This window comes from Zeus faber, assembly GCF_960531495.2.
Source record: "Zeus faber genome assembly, chromosome: 10".
Taxonomy (NCBI): domain Eukaryota; kingdom Metazoa; phylum Chordata; class Actinopteri; order Zeiformes; family Zeidae; genus Zeus; species Zeus faber.
In genome coordinates, this window is record NC_137199.1 from 31,250,297 (window position 1) to 31,267,228 (window position 16,932).

A 16,932-nucleotide genomic window follows, 5' to 3' on the forward strand; every position below is an offset into this window, starting at 1 on the left:
TTAAGTGGCAGAAGACTGTACAGTAAATATGGTTCCTCACTCATAATGTCATAGGAAAGCCAGGTTCCCTACGTCCAAGCAACCTCTGCAATGCCTGTAGGACATAGAACAGTAGTATACCTGCTTCTGGAAAGACCCTCCTGAGCGTCTCTTATTTGCTTCAAATGCCTTCCTGTCATCTGACAAGTCTCAGGTCTCTTTCTTCATGACTTTGAGGAGTTCCAACCCTTCTCTCTTCATCTTAATATTAGACCCAGTGGGAGACCTTGACAGGGTAGCGTTAGCAGCAGAAAGACCCTGCAGTTCACCCTCGCCATGTTTCCGGAGGCGTCCATGGTTTCCACCCAGCATCCATTTTAGCCTTCCTTGGAAGGGGAGTTCCTCCTTGCCCAGGTTGGGCTTAAGACCAGGCGTTGCTGTTGATTTCAAAGTGAAATGTGGATTTCTGAAGCTTTTTAAGACTATACTGTCAGTAAGGGCTACAGAAATAAACTTGACTTGATGGACTTGACTGTGAAGCGTGGCTCCCCGCCGTGCCGGGGCCGACGGTCGCTCTTCATGAACAGTGAGCAGACGGGAGCTGATCGAGCTCCTCCAGACAACACACTGATCCTGGCACAGAGATCAGAGCATCGGAAACTCTCGATCTGCCTCCCCAGCGAAAACCAACTAACCAACCATCCCTGAACCGCTCCGCTCACCAACCTCCTGTCTGTTCACCTTCCAGTACAATGTATTTGGAGACATTAAAGACAAGTAAATTTATACAACAATCGACCTCCAGTAGGTTTAAACATACGTTTTAGCGTCTAGACAACCAATACTAGGCCATGACCCATGAGTGGTGAAGGACTTTGTGTCCATAAACATTTCTCTTTCTCCTCAACAAATGAGTTTCGTTGAAGCAGGATGACATCGGTTCCAGAACCGGAGGTCTGGACGAACAGACTGATTGGCAGATGGATGTGTGCGTTTCTCTGCATTCGATGACTCTTTCAGACGACCAGAGCAGAGGGTGGAGGGTGCTCAGTGTCCGACAGCCTCCGCCCGGGGCTTGATGGTGTTCTCACACAATAGTGACCAGGTCACTAAATTCATTTCAGGCGGTGAATGTTGACTCATTATTCCCCTCCCTCCCTATGCCCGCCCACCTATGGAGGTTAATCCCGTTTTATGCACGTTTGGAGTTTTTTGGTGACCATTTGCTGCCCTTGTCGTCGGCTTTACTGTACATTGGCCAGCACACATGAAGAGCATGAATATGGACTTATCGACGTTGCGGTGGATATCAAGGATGTGAGATGGCCTTCCACCCCACCCTTTTTCTTGCAACGTTATTGCTGTGTTTTCGGAGTGAGTGATGAGCACGAATTGAGGCGTCAAATGGATAGGGAGAGGTACTGTGAGGGTTTCAAAGGAGCATAAATGGTTTGTGTAACCAGGTGTTTAGTGGAGCTTATCAATGGGAAACGGAAAGGAGTGTGACACTACGGCACAATAGGAAAATCATGTCTATCATTTTTATAATCCTGGGATATCTGAATAGTTCAGGTCCTTTGAAATCGGAATTGATTTACAAATAATAAAAAGGCCTAAGTACACTGGAAACGTAAATACATAGTATATCAATAATTATATTGGATAAGAGCACTTAACCACTCTCTATAGTCTCTTAGAATTGTGTTGAATGGGTTTGAATGAACTTCCTGGCAGCCAGTTGGGCGCGGCGTCAACAGGGTTGTTGTTATTTCCCAACACAGCTGGCCACTTTGTTCTGGAATTCCTCTGATGTTTACAGGATTAGACACGTTGTGTCAGCGCACACGCCCGCACACGTCCGCTGATGCCCCGGAGGGACGGCGCGGCGCTGAGCCTGCTAACATGCCAACGGACGGGCTGCGAGCCGGCGCTTCCGAACGCGCAGAGCCGAGGGACCGGCGCGAGGGATCGGAGCGAGGGACCGGAGCGAGAGACCGGAGGGAGAGATCTGAGCGAGGGATCGGAGCGAGGGACCGGAGCGAGAGACCGGAGCGAGGGACTGGAGCAGGGGACCGGAGCGAGGGACCGGAGGGAGGGACCGGAGCGAGGGACCGGAGCGATGGATCTGAGCGAGGGACCTGAGCGAGGGACCGGAGGGAGAGACCGGAGCGAGGGATCTGAGCGAGGGACCGGAGCGAGGGGCCGCAGCGAGGGACCGGAGCGAGGGACCGGAGCGAGGGACCGGAGCGAGGGACCGGAGGGAGGGATCTGAGCGAGGGACCGGAGCGGGGGAACGGAGGGAGGGATCTGAGCGAGGGACCGGAGCGGGGGAACGGAGCGAGGACCAGAGGGAGAGACCGGAGCAAGGGACCGGAGGGAGGGACCGGAGGGAAGGATCTGAGGGAGGGTTCTGAGCGAGCGACCGGAGCAAGGGACCGGAGCAATGGACCGGAGCGAGGAACCGGAGCGAGGAACCGGAGCGAGGGACCGGAGGGAAGGATCTGAGGGAGGGACCGGAGCGAGGGACCGGAGCGAGGGACCGGAGCGAGGGATCTCGTGCGCGAGATCGCCACGCTCCTCAAACCGTTCATTTAGAAGAAGAAAGAAACAGTCTTTATTTATCACACAACACACCACACTACAACACACACACACACACACATGCACATTTACATTTACATTTACATTTACATTTAGTCATTTAGCAGACGCTTTTATCCAAAGCGACTTACAAGGGAGAATAACATTCAGCTACATTGCGACAGAGATTAGTGTAACAACAACATTGGTGTAACAATAAATACTGCAAGGTGGTGCTAAGTAATTGTAGATTAGGACAGGAGGTACTCACTGAAGAGCTGGGTCTTCAGGTGCTTCTTAAAGACAGAGAGGGAGGTCCCCGCTCTGGTCATTTTTGGCAGCTCGTTCCACCAACGTGGAACTACAAATGAGAATAGCCTGGATTGCCGTGGCTGTATGGCCGGCAGAGCCAGGCGACGCTCATTTGACGAGCGCAGCATCCGGGGGGCAACATGTGCTCTTACAAGAGCATTTAAGTAGGCGGGAGCATTCCCAACAATCACTCTGTAGGCCAGCATAAGAGACTTGAACTTGATGCGGGCGGCTACAGGTAACCAGTGGAGCTCGATGAGCAGCGGAGTGACATGAGCCCTCTTTGGCTGGTTGAACACCAGTCGCGCCGCCGCATTCTGTATCATCTGAAGTGGCTTCACCACACAGGCCGGCAAGCCTGTTAAGAGGGCGTTGCAGTAGTCGAGATGGGACATCACCAAGGTTTGTACCAGCAGTTGAGTGACATATTGGGTCAGGTACGGCCTGACTTTTCGGATGTTGAGTAGTGCGAAGCGGCAGGACCGGGAGACGGCGGCAACATGGTCCGAGAATGTCAGTTGGTCATCAATAATGACACCAAGATTCCTTGCAGCCTTGGTAGGAACAAGAGATAGAGAGTCGATTTTAATATCAATGTTGTGATAAATACCTTGTTTGGCCGGGAAGACCAGCAGTTCCGTTTTCGCCAGATTTAGTTGAAGATGATAATCCTTCATCCATGTGGATATGTCAGCGAGACAATCCGAGATCCACGTCGAGACAGTAGGGTCGTCAGGCAGGAAGGACAGATAGAGTTGAGTATCATCCTCATAGCAGTGATATGAAAAGCCATGTGAGCGGATGATCGGGCCCAGTGAGGTGGTGTATATGGCAAAGAGGAGGGGTCCTAGCACCGAGCCTTGGGGCACCCCTGTGGTGAGGTTGTGAAGCACAGACAGCTGGCCTCGCCATGTCACACTGAACGAGCGCCCAGTAAGGTAAGATTCGAACCAGGAAAGTGCACTGCCCGTCATGCCCATGCTTGAGAGTATGGACAGGAGTATGCAATGATTGACAGTGTCAAAAGCAGCTGATAAGTCTAGCAGAATGAGGACCGAGGATTTGGCAGCAGCTCTAGCAGTTTTTAAGGCCTCTGTCACAGACAACAGGGCTGTTTCAGTGGAGTGACCACTTTTGAAGCCAGATTGAAGTGTATCAAGAAGGTTGTTTCTTGACAGGTATTCTGTAACCTGTCTAGAGACCGCCCTCTCTAAGGTTTTGGAAAGGAATGGGAGGAGAGAGACCGGCCGATAGTTTTCTACTTGATTGGGATCGAGTGAGGGTTTTTTGAGCAGTGGTGCGACCCGAGCCGCTTTGAAAGCGGAAGGGAAAGTGCCGGAAGTTAGGGAAGAATTAATCACATGTGTGATTGCCGGGGTGATAGTCGGTGATATGGCTTGAAGGAGGTTGGATGGGATCGGATCTAGCGGACAGGTAGTGGGACGGCTACATGTTAGTAGTTTAGATACCTCACTTTCAGCGAGGGGGGTGAAACCAGGGAACGATGAGCCTAGGGCTGGAGAAGACAGGTTGTGAGTAAGTTGTTTAGTGAATTGGCTGCTGATGGCTGCCACTTTGTTAGTAAAAAAGGAGGCAAGGCAGTCAGCAGTGAGGTAAGTAGCTGGGGGAGGTGGTGGAGGGTAAAGCAGAGACTTGAAGGTGGTGAATAACTTACGTGTGTCTGTGGCACCGTTGATCCTATCGTTGAAGAAGGCCTTCTTGGCAGCAGTGATGCTGGAAGAGAAGGAGGACAGCAGTGTCTGGTAGCTAGCAAGATCCTCAGTTGTTTTGGATTTGTGCCATTTCTTCTCGGCTGCTCTGAGGTCAGTGCGTTGTCCGTAGGGTGTCAGTCAGCCAAGGGTGCGACTGGGTTGAACGAGCGGGTCTGGTGGATAGTGGACACAGGCTCCAGACATGAGCTCAAGGTGGAGCAGAGAGAATCAGTGGCATCATTAACCTGCAGAGAGGAGAAAGTGCCGTGGGGTGGAAGAGAAGAGGAGAGCACAGAGGAGAAGTGGGTGGGAGACAAGTTGCGGAGATTGCTGTGGATAGTAACCATGGGTGGGGAGGTGGGGGGTTGTTTTGGTAGCTGGACATTGAAGTGGATGAAGAAGTGGTCAGAGAGATGAAGAGGGGTGACCCATAGGTTGTCGGTGGTACAGCTCCGAGCAAGAATGAGATCAAGCTCTTTGCCAGCCTTGTGAGTCGGTGGAGTCGGGATCTGTCTTAGGTCGAACGAGCGAACCAAAGACAGGAAGTCAGCCGAGCTCGCACTGTCCAAGTGGATGTTCATGTCTCCGAGGACGAGCATGGGACACTCGTGCTCAGGGATTGATGACAGCAGGGTGTCAAGCTCATGTAGGAAGTCACCTAGTTGTCCTGGTGGACGGTAGATGACGACCACATAGGCTTTCACCGGAGCAGTCACCAAGACGGCGTGATATTCAAAGGAGGCAAAGTTGTTTAAAGGCAGCAGTGGATTAAATTTCCATGTGTTGGAAATTAGCAGGCCAGTCCCACCACCACGGCCAGATGGTCTGGATGTGTGGGAGAATGAGTAGTTAGTGGAGAGTGCAGCCGGGGTTGCGCTATCTTCCGGTTTAATCCATGTCTCAGTGAGAGCAAGGAGCTCTAAGGAGAGTTGGTTGGCATGACCAGAAATGAAGTCTGCCTTGTTAACTGCAGATCGACAATTCCACAAGCCAACAGAGAAGGAGGTCTTTGCAGAAGATGTTTGCTGCAGGGACCTGAGGTTACCCGGATTGCATCGGCGTATGGTATAACGACGCTTTCTGGGTGACCTTGAGGTTGTAGGGATGCGGTAGTAGCACATTTTGTATGGAGTGAGAGAAAGAAGGCAGGTTTGCCTTGTTCGGTGTCCTTGCTTCGGTTGACGTGCAGAGGTAGACGTGTGTCTTTACACAGAGCGTCTACAAATGGGCCAACGCTTGAAGCTAACGCTTCAAGGGCAGGACCATAAATAGGTGATAGAATACAGCTGCTCGTGTGATTAGGGTTGCACCTGGCTAAGAGCACGCCCACATAAGAGAGGACTTACCTGAATAGGGGGTGTGTCTGGAACACAAGCTTGTTGGCAGATCAGCAAATAGCAGTGAAATGTACAGAGTCAATCCAGTAGTCCAAGTTGCAATACTACAATACGAGCAGTGATACACTACACAGCAACCTCAGCACTAGAGCTCGACTCAGAGTTAGTTTGTAGTGCAGGGTATTTATCCCTGTCCAGCGGAAGGAGGACATGCCCAGAAAGTTAGACAAAGGGTTTACTGATTAGAGGGAGTTGCTTGGCTCACACCCTTGCTGATGGCTGAGCAGTTAGCAGCAGATATGCCGGTACTACCCTGAAACAAGCTAGGACAAAGTAAGTGCCAAATAAGACTGAACCAGCAATAATAACAAGAAAAACAACAGCAAAGGACAACAACAAACGACAACAATAAAACAGATTTAGTCAGTAATGCACTTCTATTTGACGTGCAGAGGTAGACGTGCGTCTTTACACAGAGCGTCTTCACACGAGAGCGACTACAAATGGGCCAACGCTTGAAGCTAACGCTTCAAGGGCAGGACCATAAATAGGTGATAGAATACAGCTGCTCGTGTGATTAGGGCTGCACCTGGCTAAGAGCACGCCCACATAAGAGAGGACTTACCTGAATAGGGGGTGTGTCTGGAACACAAGCTTGTTGGCAGATCAGCAAATAGCAGTGAAATGTACAGAGTCAATCCAGTAGTCCAAGTTGCAATATTACAATACGAGCAGGGATACACTACACAGCAACCTCAGCACTAGAGCTCGACTACACATACTATGATGGTGGCCGGTGAAATGGATTCTCTGCATTGACCCATCCTGGCTTGTCCTTCCTCCGGGGCCACAGCCAGGAGCAGTGGGCAGCAAACGTGGACGCGCCCGGGGACCAGGTGATAAATGTCCATCGCTGGTCAGACGATGATGGGTGCATGTTTTTGGTGGGGGTCCTTACTGACGTGAGGTGGAGGAAACCCCATGTGAGCACGGGGAGAACATGCAAACTCCACACAGGGAGGCTCCTATTTGGGAGATAACCCACCGGAGCACAGTGCCAACAGCGCCCCAGGCGGGAATCAAACCCAGGACCTTCTTGCTGTGAGGCAGCAGTGCAATGCACTGCGCCACCGTGCCACCGAACGGAGGCGGTAATCTCCTCAACTAACAGTAAAACTATCGACTGGGGTTTGACAACAACACATTCAGTTCTCGACTTAATGTGAATTTGCTCCAAACTAAAAAAATAATTAAATACAATAATTATTTTTGTTGGCCCTTTCAAGTGTCCCCCACCCTGATTTCACAGACGAAGCAGTCACATTCCAAACTGCCCTCCTCTCTGTTCACGGAACGACATGTTTCAGCTTCATGGAAAATGGAAATAAAACTGGAAAAGTGACTGAATGCAGATGTTCTATTCACTCCTGGACGTTTTATGGAGGAATCCTGTATTTATTTGTAATATTATGTAATAAAGATGCTGCTGTGAATAGTTTTGGGATAATCTTAAACCAGATAAGACAAGTTCAAAGATGGTGCCAAACTGGGAGGAAGCGTTTACAGATCTTACTCCAGTAAACGCAGTCGTTTGCTCTCAATTCTGTTTCCGTAAATACATATTTAAAAAATGCACAGGGAGTGAATCTGAATCAAGGAGAGAGATCAAAAGTAGAGATTTGTCTGAATATATTTTTTTAAGCATTTGACATAATATCAAAGCATGAGAATGATAAGATCAAGCTTAATAAAACACCCTCCAGCCGTTGTTTTCACCCACAAATAAGATAATCGTTGGAAATGAACTGGATCACATACTTCTGAATGGAAGGTGTCGTTTATCGACAAAGACAATCCACGTTAGAGACGGAAGGAAATCAGATGTCTGAAATCTAATTTGTGGTATTTTTATCATCCTTCACGCCGGCGTCCATGTTTACCAGAACACTCCATGCCGCACTAATGTGTCGCACAAAGAGCCCGGATCCTCATTTACATCCAAACTTCATTTGGGGACGGGCTTCCCGACTTCCCGCCGAGTTAATCTCGTCACCGACCTGACGACCGAACCCTGAGATGACAAGCGTTGTTTTGTAACATGGAACCAAGACGACGACGGTTTAATGTTCTTTCCCACGACCACGTGAGGCATCGAACCTGGGACACGGAGCTTTAAGGTCTTCAACGCTGCAGCTGTGGAGCCTGGGGTTCGGGGTTCTGAACAAATACTCTCCTTTAAAATGGTCAAATTTCAGACTTTTTCTCCTACTAAAGCTGCAACATTTTGACATATTCCACCATATTTTTGGTGACTGTCTTAATATTCTAGCCAACTCAAGCCAGCTCTAGCCAAAGCCAATTCACGGTCCGTTGCAGTCAATTAACTACTGTTAAACTACATGTCAATAAAATGTCAGACTCAATAGATGCTCACCTCAAAACAATAGACCATAATAATAAAGTCATGAGAATAAAGTGAATAAAAAAAATTGCAAAATAAAATTGCAATAAACCTAAGAATGAGTCAAAAGAAAATGAAAAATAGGCAAGTTACAATAAACCTAATTAACTAAAATGTAGAACAGTTTTTAAATATATAATAAACCTAAAAATGAACACTCAGCAAAAAAAATCAACCTCACAATAAAGCATAAAAATAAACCTAAAAAGAAACAATGAACAATAAAAATGTGGTTGGTAATGTGTAAATAAGCCTAATAGAAACAATAATTATAAACAGCCACAATTTCAGTCAAGCTGAATTTAAAGTCTATTTTTTGTTAAAAGACTGATGCTGCATCCAAAATGTCACGTGTAGAACATTACGTCGGACGCCAAGTTAGTGTTGAGTGTGTCCCAAGCCAAGGTACACATCAGGTGGCGTGCGAAAACTACCAGGATGACGTACTTCATCCTGGGAAACATCGTAGAATATAAACACTGCTCAGTACGCTGGGCAGAGCCTGAGCGTATCCCACAATGCATTGTGAGGACAAGACGCCGGTGAAAGCTCCTACGCAGCGTCGTCATGACAACGTGCTGTAAGGAGGTGGAGCGGCTGAATGACCATGTAGCATGTAGCATGACGCATTTCGCATGTAGCATGTACCATGTAGCATGGAGCATTTAGCATGTAGCATGGAGGATGTAGCATGTAACATGGAGCATTTAGCATGGAGCATGTAGCATGTAGCATGGAGCATGTAGCATGGAGCATGGAGCATGGAGCATTTAGCATTTAGCATTTAGCATGTAGCATGTCCCAGAAGATATTGATCTTTTACTCGCGTACTAATGTACCCTGGACTGTAATATGAACACGTAGTACCGTGGACGTTATTTGCCTTTCTAGGTGAAGAAAACGAATGCTAACAATGCTAACTAATGCTAACACTGCAGCTATGGACAAGGTGTCGGGGCTTTCTCCAAGAATCTGTGTTGAATGTTCTAGAACGCTTCATTCCTGCCCCAAACGCTGCCGGTTCCCCTCCGTCTCCATTCTCTGCTGGAGGACTCAAACCGCCGACGTGAGCCGGAACAAAGCTGCTGATCCTGTCAAACACCTCTCACCAAACCACTACGGGCATTTACCCCGTTTGACGCCGGCCTCAGCTTCCTCTTTGCCTCCACCGGTGACCGAGAGGTCGTCCCCATCGCTAAGGGATCCAGAGCCTCGGGCCGAGCAGAGCCCACCCCGTCTCCCAACCGGGGATCGGGTCCGGATCAGATCTGGACAAGATGAGGTGTTTGGAACGATAGCTGGTGAAAGAAAACAGAACGGAGGACGTTCAAAGCTTCAAAGGGAGGGAGGGAGGGACGCACGGAGGGAGGGAGGATCGGACGGACGGAGGGACGGATGGAGGGACCGAGGGCTGGACGCATGGATGGACAGACGGACGGAGGGACGGAAGGACGGACGGACGGAGGAAGTTCAAAGATTCTGTCAATGGCACACGGATGGAGGGAGGGACGGAGGGACGGACAGACGGACGGAGGGATAGAGGAAGTTCAAAGCTTCTGCAAATGACACACGGATGGACGGAGCAACGGACGGTGAAGCGCTGCAGCGGTAAACTGGATGTGACCTTTCTTCTCGTATTTATCTTTGTTTTGTTGTGTTTTTCTAACGATGCTTGTGTTGAGAAAACAGATGAATCATCAAAATGGATCACACACACACACACACACACACACACACACACACACACACACACACACACCGTCCTGTTCTCATCCTAAAGAATTTCATAATTGTTGGAACCGCCAAAGAATTCTGTGTTGTTTTTTCCTTTTTCCCTAATTACTGTTTTTCCAGCGTCAGCCAAAGAACAGAAGGAAAGATGTGAAATAACTCACAGACACCACCTCGCTGCACCTCGCTACACCTCGCTGCACCTGGCTACGCCTTCAGTTTAGCTTGAGAATTATAACGTTTGGCTTTTTACCTTCTGTTTGATTCCACTTATCAAACCTGTTTCTTCCTCTTGGCAGCGCTTCGTCACTTTGGCTCCGTCTTAAAAAACACAGAGCGTCTGCACAGCGTCCACGCGGCCCTCTCCCACACGGCGCCCCCTCCAACGCACGCCCTCCAACAACGCGCGCCCTCCAACGCACGCCCTCCAACGTGCTTCCTTCTTCTCAAGTAATGATCTGTTACGCTCGTACGTTTTGCGCAGGACGTTACTTAAACCTCTTTGTGGGGGATTGGAAACGGTTCCCGCAGTGAAGTCAGATGTGTTTACTGCCGGTGGAAAACTCCGACCTGGTGGCTCGTATTTAGATAAGAGGCTGCACACGCACACACACGCACACACACGCACACACACACACATACACGTACGCACACATATACACACACACACACACACACACACATACACGTACGCACACATATACACACACACACACACACACACATACACGTACGCACACATATACACACGCACACACGCTACATGTTTGATTTAGGGGTAAACTTCAATCTGCTGTGTTTGCAGTTTGAAGCCATTAGACGCTGGTTTCCTTCTGCGACGAGGCCGGAGGTCGGAAAACTAAAGCTCCCTCCGTTGAAATAAACAGAGCTTCGATGAGTTTATCTTCCCTTCAGTGAAGGTGCGTTGCAAAGACATTTCACTGACTGCACGTATGAACGTATGTACAGTCTATGTGTGTGACAAAATAAACCTGGTAAATCTTGAATCTTGAAACAAATTCTTCAAATCACACTGATGCTGTAAATATTCTGGTGCTCGACAAAAACCTTGTTTTTCCGCACGGAGGTAGACGACACCATCCATGTGCAGCCGCTCGTACACTGGCTGAAGTGCCTTGCCCAAGGACGCTCCAGCACAGAGGAGCCGGGATCAAACCGGCAATGTTCCTCTCACCAGACGACTCGCGCTACCTGCTGAGCCCGTCTCCGCCTTGGACACGCACACGTACATGCGCAACTTCATTGTTTTGAAACTGGCACAGACGACATCTGATGAGTCACAAATATTAAAACAGGATTTCACTCTTTCACTCTTGCTGGATACTTACTTACTGACTGTTCAGCTGCTGGAAATGGCTTTCGCTGTTTCTGGTTCCAAGCTACTTCCCTTCCACACAAAGTGGAATGCAGCACTAGTTACCACCGGGTCGTACTATTAAGAAGGAGGGTGGATTACTGAAGAGGTGGTTGCGATACTTCCATCGATATTATGTCGGGATACTGCGTATACCCTCAACTATGCAGTAGTTCTGGCCAGCGGTTTGGACCATTAACGCCCCAGACAAGTTCTGGGAAAGACCGTCGCTGCTCAAAGGCAACGGCCCGGAGCAGGGTTGGAGTAAGGGTGCTGCTGGCTTCAGGGTGAAGCCAGCAGCATGATACCGTCACATGGTCGGAACTGAGTGCATATCAACAGAGCCTCCACCTGCTTTCATGGACAGTTCCCGCCTCCTCCCAGATGTTATCTTATTAATCTTATTTATCTTATTACTAATGATCTTCCAACTGCTTTTGGCCGTACTGTGGGTGTGAAATGTGAAAGTGTATCCAAATGCCAATGTTTCATGTAAATCCTACAAACCCCCAAACCACAGAATACGGCTCCTGTTATTTGATATTTTTATGGACATTGTAGCCTATGAAAAAAAACTAAAATACCTTCTGCGACCATTAGCTTTGGTCAAACGTGGCATCAGTTTCTATCGTTTTGCTGCTGATACCTGATGATACATGTGTGATGGCGGCCCCGCTCACAGATTGGCTCCATCACTGACATGGATACTCAGAGGCCACGTAACTTACCTCCTTGACGTCGGTGATGCAGAGTGGAAGTGAACACAGCCACCAACTCAAGCAAAGCTTTGAGGTGGAAAATGTTTCTCCTTCACCCTCAACCTGAAATGATGGCAGATAACTGGCTTTGCTCAACAGACGTGTCATCAATGGAAGTAATGGTTTATTTTGGCGGTGAGCAGGCGTGCACTCCCCGATAATTATATGTTGCTCTTTGCCAAGAACCGTTGAAGAACTTTAACCTTTGTGGTTGGTGTTGGATCCTGGATGAGTAGTGAACGGGGCGGGGAGCGTCAGGGAACGTTGGGATGAGGACACACGTGCTACAGGTTTTGTTGTTTTCATCTGCCATGTTGACAAGGGGAAAAACATGAAATGATAGCAGCCTTCCTGGTGTGCATGGCATTTTTAAATATCAGATCATTGACGACTAGATCTTCATTATCAATGACCTAAGCCAACAGCAATGATTTTCCATTCTAAGGCTCAAAAGATGAATCTCATGTCCCGGGTACATGGACAACAACATCTAAGGATAAAGATCGGTAATGTTGAATATTTAATAACTTATGACTGAATGACGGGGCCTTTAGTGTCTACACTTGCATCACAGATCAACGTCAAATATAATCAACATAGATTGATGCATCTCAGCGTCCTATCGATCCACTCTCAAACAATTAATCTATGAATCCAGTGTTATTGTCATGGCATCAAGGTTTGAGACGTTTCCTCATTTGAGTTCACAGCTCAGTCCCTCTGACGACCAGAAGACCCAGGACGCTGGAATTAGAATCAGCTGACTAAATGAGCTATTAAAGCCTGGTTGGCAAACCCAAATGAAGTGGAAAATTCCAGGTAACACTCAGTAAAAGTCCTGTTTGGATGTTTTCTCTCCAGCCGTGCTCCGGTCCAGCTGGTTCCACTCGGCACTTTGGCTCGACGCTAATGATCTGAGCCACAAGGTTGACTCAAAACCCCGGAGTGGAACCGAACTTTCTGAATCTAGATTTTTTTTTCCACCTCTGCTCAAATAGACATCAAACATGAACAATATCTCATTAGACACAATGACCGGAACAACAGACACTACTCACAGACTATCACAAGACAAAAAGAACAGACCGTATGTTTGCAAAGACGTCCCTTTAGAGTATTTTGGTCAGTAATCGACTTTACACTGGGACAATTTAGTGCACCGAGCCCCGTAGCACCTTCGATAGGGCTCAGCTGGAAGAAGAGGTGAGCGAGGTGAGATGAGTTCCTGCCGAGGTTACTTACCTCTCTGATTAAAAAACTATTGAATTTGAGGGAGGAGGGTGATTATATAATCAATGGGATAATCAATGACGGCCTTGTCAAACTCACTATGGACGAGGATGAAAGTATGAAAGGTGCTGGTAGACAACGATTAGAAAAACATGATGAGGAATGAAGGGCCATTTACTCTCAGTCCCTTTGATTGAGTTGACTGTGAAAAGCCTTCTGACCTCCATTTGTCGAATGTTCTAATCTTTAATTGAACGCGGCGTCAAGAGGTGTCGTGTGAAGCTCGGTGGAGCGTTCGGGTGTTTGTTTACGTGTTTAGCGACGGGCCGGGGCGTCCTCACGTGCCATGTGATGTTTCCGTGCACGAGACCTGGCGTCGGGTTTCCAGCTCGGCTTTCACAGGAAACTGATTCTGCTTTGATGCAGCTGCTCAACGCCAACACGCAACACCGGAATGAAGGGGTGGGTTCGGCATCTTCCACCCCAGGCCTTCAATTAAAATGCTGGTTCCCATTATTTTCAACCTTTCATACACAACCTCACTGGAGGCTTTGCCGTCGGGAAACGTACAGCTCTGCTGCAGCTTCTTACTGGGCTTCAATGCATTCCAATGGGGCAAACAGAGAGACAATGTTACATCTGCTTACATACTGCTTTCAAGGTTTAACCTTGGCTACAGCGGGTGGCCAGGTTGCTAGGAAGCAACACAACTGCCTGTTTCTAGTCTCTTATTTCTTGTTTCCAGTCTCTTATGTTCTGTTTCTTGTCTTCTAATCTATTACTGTCTGTTCCTCGTCTCTTACTGTCTGTTTGTAGTCTCTTACTTCCTGTTTCTAATCTCTTTCTTTCTCTTGATGTCACCTAAACAGCTGATTTGTGGAAGTGTAAAAATTCACTAAAACCCTGAAAAACCTGATGAAATGCACGGTTTGTAGACATGTCTTTTCTCTATATTTTATAGAGTTATAGAGAGAGAAAAAATTAAGTAGGACTGAACACTGCCTTATCCACAGGTGTGTAGGCGTTTTTATTAAATCGTTTTGGTTTATTGGAATGACCCATCGGCTCCTTCGGAGTTCCAGTTTTAAAAAGCCCACTCCGGAAGGAAGGGGAGGGGGATGGAAGGAGGAGGTAGAGGTATGCTGCCAGGTTTACATGGCAAACAATGTTTATTGTCTGACCGTAAAGAGAACTTTGGGTTTTTGAAAAGGAGATTCATGTTATTTCAAGCCTGGTCCAGTCTGGTCTTCAATGCAGTCCAATGGGGCCATTGGACTGCATTGAAGCACATTGAGAAGCTACAGTAGAGTAGTAAGTTTTCAGCGTTCAACATTTTTAGACCTGGGGTGGAAGCTAGCTTAACTATCCTTCAAGATCGAAGTTGCGGTATTTTTTTACGTCACAGTAGAAAATATAAGGTAAAACAAATCAAACACAGGTTGCTGAAGCAAACTGCTGAACCACTAAATATCCCTGTGGCCGAGCGGCAGGAAGTTTTCTTAAATGTCTTTGTTTTTGCAGTGAAGCGGTGTGTGCGGGAGTCGAGGGACGCGTGAACCAGACCTCAGCCGAAAGAAAGAGAGACGAGGAGGCTGTCTCTTCATTTATGATTTCAGGGTTCTATATTTGTCCCGCAAGCCTTGCCATGGTAAACCCGCTACATACGGGTGCCTGAACAGGGACCGGATCAACCCGAGGCAGGACCGTGACACCTCACCTCTCGCTCCACTTGCCATCTTTTACCAGCTGACTGCTGCGGTGGGCTGGGCGGGCCTGAAGAGACTCTGCAGCTGCTCCCCCTCCTGACTGGGAAGGCCCAGCTAGCCACCCACCCACTTCCTCCCGAGGACCGCTTGGCCATGCGAAGGGTGGTGCTGGACAGGTTGAGAAGGACTCCAGAGGGGCACTGCTTACGGTTCCAGTGAATGGACTATGCAATCAGGGGTCACCCGTTCTCTCACACGCAACAGCTCCGGCACGTGGCCCGGTTGTGGATTTGTCCAGATGTCCATACCCCGGATGCCACCGTCCGGGAGACAGCAACGGGGGATCCCAAGTGGGATCTTCCCGGATCCAATTGTCTTCCCCGTTGACGACTTTCCATTAGCACCGTCATGAGACGACACCCTACGCGTAGCCTTTGAGCAGGTAGCTACAATTGATGACGCATTGGTGCGTCCAGACGCTGCGCTTACTCACCTGTATTTTTCACTGACTAGGGACAGGTTATATAGAGTGAGCTGTGTCAAGGGAGGAAATCACTCAGGTGCTGGTTCCAACGAGCCACAGGGTGAGCCACCCTAACCACTTCCAGGTGGCTCACCTTAACTCGATGGCCGGTCACCTCTGACACGATAAAACATTCCAGCAGATAATGGCCCGGTTATATTGACCGGGAATTTAGGCAGAAATACGCAATTGGTGTGTCAAGTGTCCTGAGTGCCAATCGATTAATCCTCTGGCGACGCCTAGAGCGCTGCTGAGGCCCATTCCCCTAGTGGAGGCCCCAGTCAAAAAATTTGTGATGGACCTCATTAGGTCATTAGAATGCAGTGCTCCAGGTATTTTGTGTTAGTTCTAGAGGACTACACAACCCGATACCCGAAACAGTGCCCCTGCACAGTGTTCTCCCAAGTCGGGATTCCCTAGGAAATCCTGACTGACCAGGGCACTTCCTTTATATCACATACACTGAAGGAACTTTATGAATTACTGGGCGTCAGCTCGGATCACACCAGCGTTTACCACCCCCAGGCCGACGGCCTGGTGGAGCGCTTTTATTAAATACTCAAAATACATGATTCGGAAGTTCATGCACAACGATATCCGTAAAGTTTTTGGACCCCCTGTTGTTTGCAGTGTGGGAGGGTTCCCCCGGCCTCTACAAGGTTTTCTCCCCTTGAACTCCTTTCCAGTAGGAGGCCCCGAGGCGTGCTAGTCCGGATTAGGAAAACTGGGAGGAAGGGCCTCACACCAGTAAAAATGAGATGCGGTATGTAATGGGCCTGAGAGAAAAATTTCACATGCTGGGACAGCTGTCACGGGAGAATTTGCTCCAGGCTCAGGGACATCAGTGGCATGCTTTTGACGAAGGGGCCCAACTCTGACAAGTCTCACCTGGAAACCGGGTGTCAGTGCTTCTCCCCCTGTCCAGCCCAAAATTACTTTGGAAGTGGCAAGGGCCTTTTGTGGTTACATGGTGGGATGGGGAGGTGGCGTCCATGGCTCTGGCCACAGCAGTAATCAAGAGGAATGAGTTTGAGGCCGGAGTTTCCTAAAGCGGCTCTGTTTAGGGACCATCTTGCGGATTTTGCCGTGCTTCGGCCTTGCTTCACTGATGTTTTCTCCCCCTGGCCAAGCCTCATGTTCCTCATCCATCACTTTGTGGAGACGACCCTAGTTGTGAAGGTGAGCTCTCGGCTGTATTGCCTGCTGTAATATAAACGCGAAGTTGTGC